The following is a 5,562-nucleotide window of genomic DNA, read 5'->3' as shown; positions in this document are numbered from 1 at the left end:
TGCTTGGGTTGATATGTTTGGCTAGAAATGGAAAAAATTATATTCTCCTTGCCCTTGACTGTTATATTCGTGAAAGTTCAAAGTAGTATGTTTTTTTACACATACCTGCGTATGTTTACTCGTTACTTGAGACGCTAGTCTCCCTAGCAGCGACGCCAAATGTTGGCTCTTTCCTACAGCTTTCGTAGGAAGAGCAGGGTATTCTTTGTATGCAGGGTTCCGAGGCTTTTTGTCACCTATAGATATATTGGGGTTGCCATTTGTAGTATACGTGTAGCTTAGGACCTCGAGTCATGTTCCGTTGAGAGACGTAGGCTTAAGTGTGGTAAGCAAACATAGTGCATGCATGTGTAAAAGGAATGTGTATCATCATGGTTGAGTAATAAAGGCTTTCAACTTTATTGGGGGTTGCAGTGTTTAGGAGGAGTTTAAGGGTTAGAAGGAGGTTCCAAGGTTTAGAAGGAGGTTCTAGAGTTTAGAAGAGGTTCAAGGGTTAGAAGGAGGTTCCAAGGTTTAGAGAGAGGTTTCAAGAGTTTAGAAGAGGTTCCAAGGTTTAGAAGAGGGTTCCAGAGTTTAGAAGAGGGTTCCAGAGTTTAGAAGAGGTTCCAGGGTTAGAAGGAGGATCCAAGGTTCAGGGAAGAGTACATGGTGGAGAACTCGTCTCCCTCGTAGATCATGGAGTTTAAGGGTTGAGGAACTAAGGGTTTAGGGGGAGCATAGGAGTGGGAGAGGAAGAAGGTGTAAAAGCATGGGGATAGAAGAGAGAGGAGGGAGGAGGAGGAGAGGGAGGAAGGAGGAGGAGGAAGGAGGAGGAGAAGGGAGGAGAAGGAGGAGGAGAAGGGAGGAGGAGGGAGGAGGAGGACGAGGAGGGGGGAGGAGGAGGGAGAAGGAGAGGGAGAAGATGGGTTGCAAGGTTGGAGGAGAGGGGAGGAGGAGTTGCAAGGTTAGGACATGCTTTTGGACATGGAGTGTAAGGAAGCATGGACAACTTGAGACAATTGCTTAGAATACCAAAGTAGAACTCAACACAATGCCCCAAAGAGTGTGGGCTTCATTCCATTATGGGATATTTATACAAGTTGAAGAGCTTCTCTCTCTGCATGTAGGAATTGTAACACATTCTCTCTCTACATGTAGAACTTGCATGTAGAACTCACATGTAAGAGTTGTATGCAGAACTCAGCATGTAGAAGTTGCATGTAGAACTCACATGTAGAACTTGCATGTAGGAGATGCATGTAGAACTCGCATGTAGGAGTTGCATGTAGAACTCGCATGTAGGAGTTGCATGTAGGAGTTGTATGTAGAACTCACATGTAGAACTCGCATATAGGAGTTGCATGTAGAAATCATATGTAGAACTTGCATGTAGGAGTTGCATGTAGAAATCGTATGTAGAACTTGCATGTAGAACACGCAAGTTGGATTTCTAAGAGGGATTATTTCTAGTCTCATGTAAGTACAAGTGGAGCTTTGCCACTACTCTACACACACATTCTGTTCTACCTAAGTCCATGGCACAGAGACAAGAATGGTATAATCTCAAAGAACTTTATAATGGTGCCAATAAACACCTTGCAATAGTTACAAAGATTTTTTAAGCAAACACCTTCAAATGATGTATCTTGGAGGTATCTTGATGGAGGGGGAAAGAGAGGGAAAGAAGTTTTTTTTTTTGCATGTAGGAGTTGTATGTAGGAGTTGCATGTAGGAGTTGCATGTAGGAGTTATATGTAGAACTCGCATGTAGAAGCTGCATGTAGAACTCGCATGTAGAACTCGCATGTAGGAGTTGCATGTAGAACTTGCATGTAGGAGTTGCATGTAGAACTCACATGTAGAACTCGCATGTAGGAGTTGCATGTAGGAGTTGTATGTAGAACTCGCATGTAGAAGTTGCATTGTAGAACTCGCATGTAGAACTTGCATGTAGAAATCGTATGTAGAACTTGCATGTAGAACTCGCATGTAGGAGTCGCATGTAGAAATCGTATGTAGAACCTGCATGTAGAACACGCAAGTTGGATTTCTAAGAGGGATTATTTCTAGTCTCATGTAAGTACAAGCGGAGCTTTGCCGCTACTCTACACACACATTCTGTTCTACCTAAGTCCATATTGGCACAAAGACAACAATGGTATAATCTCAAAGAGCTTTATAATGGTGCCAATAAACACCTTGCAATAGTTACGAAGATTTTTTTAAGCAAACACCTTCAAATGACGTATCTTGATGGAGGGGAAAGAGAGGGAAAGAAGTTTTTTTTTAAAATTAAAATTAAAATTTTTATTTTATTTTTGTTGTCACCTGCGCATTGTTGATCTCTTGGACAAGGGAGGGAGGAAGGAGAGGAGAAGGGAAGAGAGTGGGAGAAAAGGAGGAGAATGGGAAGAGAGAGGGAGAGAAGGGAGGAGAAAGGGAAGGAAGAGGGAGAGGGGGAACAGAGTGTAACATGAGGGAGAGGGAGAGGGAGGGGGAGGAAGGGAGGGGACCATGATGGGAGCGAGAGTAGAAGGAAGGACTAGAGTAGAAGGAAGGACTAGAGTAGAAGGAAGAGGGAGAGAGGAAGGAAGAGTAGAGGAGGAAGTAATAATTTTTTAAAAATAAATTTAATTAGATAGGTGGGTGACGAGGAGGGAAGGGAAGAGAATGGAGAGGGAAAGAGAGGGAAAGAAGAGGGGAAGGAATGAAGGTAAGGGAAGAGCGAGGGAAGGAGAGAGAGAGAGAGAGAGAGAGAGAGAGAGAGAGAGAGTCATGCTGCCATGGCAGCACAGTGGCGGCGATAAATAAATAAATAAATTTTATTTTTTTTATTTTTTTCTTTTGTCACCGCCCTTGCACTACTGTGGCAACGCGACTCTCTCTCTATCTCTCTCGGTGTGTGTGTGTCACCGCCACACACTATAGAAGAAAGGGAGGGAGAGAGGAGACGAGAAGGAGGAGAGAGAGAGAGAGAGGGAGGGAGGGAGAGACAAGGGGAGAAAGACAGAGGGAGAGAAGGGAGGAGAAAGGAGAGGGAGAGGGAGAGGGAGCGAGGGAGGGGAAGGGGTGCACAACACAAGAGAGAGGGAGAGGGAGTGCAATGCAATGCAAGGGAGAGGGAGAGAGGAAGGCTGGGAAACACGATGAGAGGGAGGGTGTGATTGAAAATGGAGAGGGAGAGGTGAGAGTCAATATACTTCCCTCAAGGAATCAAACTTCCCACTCTAGAAGTCAAACTTCCCTCCCCCTTCCCCCCTTTCCCCCATTCCCCCCTTCCCCCATTCACCATTCCCCATTACCCGATCCCCCCTTTCCCTCCCCCCCCTTCCCCCCTTAAACTCCCCCCCCCTCTCCCCTTCCCCTCCCCCCCCCTTCCCCCCTTTTCTTGATTCCTTGAGGGAAGTATATTGACTCTCACCTTTTCAATCACATCCTCCCTCTCATCATGTTCCCCTTCCTTCCTCTCTCCTCTCCCTCTCCCTCTCCCTCTCCCTTGCATTGCGCTCCCTCCCTCTCCCTCTCTATCTGCCTCTCTCTCATGTTGTGCACCCCTTCCCCTTCCCCTCCCTCTCTCCCTCTCCCTCTCCCTCTCCCTCTCCCTCTCCTTTCTCCTCCCTTCTCTCCCTCCGTCTTTCTCCCCCTGTCTCTCCCTCCCTCCCTCTCTCTCTCTCTCTCTCTCTCTCTCTCTCTCTCTCTCTCTCTCTCCTTCTCATCTCCTCTCTCCCTCCCTTTCTTCTATAGTGTGTGGCGGCCACACACACACACACCGAGAGAGAGAGAGAGAGAGTCGCGCTGCTGCGGCAGTGCAAGGGTGGCAATTTTTTTAAAAAATATCTTTTTTTTGGGGTCGTCGTCACTGTGCTATCATGGCAGCGCGATTCTCTCTCTCTCTCTCTCTATCCTTCCTTACCTTCATTCCTTCCCCCTGTTCTTTCCTCTCTTTCCCTCTCTATTCTCTTCCCTTCCTCCTTGCCACCCACCTATCTAATTAAATTTATTTTAAAAAAATTATTACTCCCTCCTCTACTCTTCCCTTCCTCTCTCCCTCTCTCTTCCTCTCTCCCTCTTCCTTCTACTCTAGTCCTTCCTTCTACTGTTGCTCCCATCATGGTCCCCTTCCTTCCTCCCTCTCCCTCTCCCTCGCATTGTGCTCTGTTCCCCCTCTCCCTCTTCCTTCTCTTTCTCCTCCCTTCTCTCCCTCTCTCTTCCCATTCTCCTCCCTTCTCTCCCTCTCTCTTCCCTTCTCCTCCCCTTCCTCCCTCCCTTGTCCAAGAGATCGGCAGCGTAGAGGCGACGACAAAAATAAAATAAATGAAATAAAATTTAATTTTAATTTTTAAAACTTCTTTCCCTCTCTTTCCCCCTCCATCAAGATATGTCATTTGAAGGTGTTTGCTTAAAAAATCTTTGTATAACTATTGCAAGGTGTTTATTGGCACCATTATAAAGTTCTTTGAGATTATACCATTTTGGCTTTTTGAAACTCTGAATGGTGTTTATTGGCACCGTTATTAACTCTTGGAGATTTCAGAGTTCCGAAACTCTAAAAGGTATTTATTAACACCGTTATTAAGTCTTGGAGATTTTAGAGGACTCTCATGGTAAATTAATCCAATGCATGGATCTTATATATATATACGTACATATGTGCATACGTGCGCATGTACGTATGTACATACGTACGTGCGCACACGCACACACACACACACACACACACGGAGTTTATCCATGGATTTAAATGATTTTTATTTATTAAAGTTATTTATAAGTTAAGAAAAAGTTAAACTTTTAAATGAAGATTCTTTAAAATGAAAAATTATACTAGGATTTCTACAATATAGAGTAATGTAAGAATTACATTTGTTAGTTTTTGCATTATTAGTACAATATGATAGTGTAAGTAAATAAACTCTTTATTTCAAAAAGGTAGGACTTGCCATCTTTTGATTTTGGAAGGATATTTTCATAAAGTAGATTTTTTCAATAGAAATTTAAGTACAAAAATGAATCGGGACCATGCACCAATCTATGTAACAAGTTACGTTAATTTTCATAATTTTAGTTTTATTTGCTACTGCTTTTTATCTTTTGGTGTAGCTTATCTTTGTTACATTTTTATAATTTTGATTTTATTTCCTTCAAAACACTCTTAAAAATTCCTTGTTTTTATGTTTTTATCTGTGTTTTGAAGCGTGAGGTTTTTCCTTAAATTTTATCCATAAACTAGTCCAAAAGTATATATTAAAATGAATTTGTACATTGACAAGTTCAAAATTAATGAAATAAGTGTTTCAAGCACTTGACTCATGAACCTTTGAAATGTAGTAAGTGCATTTGTCGACCCAAAAGGCATAACTCTATAAGATAATACTCCCCACAAAATGATGTCTTCTTTTGATTTGCCTCATGAATGCAAGTTTAAAAGTACCCAGAATACCCATCACATACAAAATACATCTCATGGCTTGCTATTTGGTCTGGTATTTCATCTTGGAATGGTAAAGAAAAATGATCCCTCTTAGTGCAATGCCATGCATTCAAAGGACTAAAGTCCACCCTCCACTGTTTCCTTTCTTTGAT

The sequence above is a fragment of the Dipteris shenzhenensis genome, chromosome 21 (genome assembly GCF_047967505.1).
Source record: "Dipteris shenzhenensis isolate YYH24624 ecotype China chromosome 21, Dip_SZ_1.0, whole genome shotgun sequence".
In the NCBI taxonomy this organism is placed as follows: domain Eukaryota; kingdom Viridiplantae; phylum Streptophyta; class Polypodiopsida; order Gleicheniales; family Dipteridaceae; genus Dipteris; species Dipteris shenzhenensis.
This window is presented reverse-complemented; position numbering follows the sequence as displayed.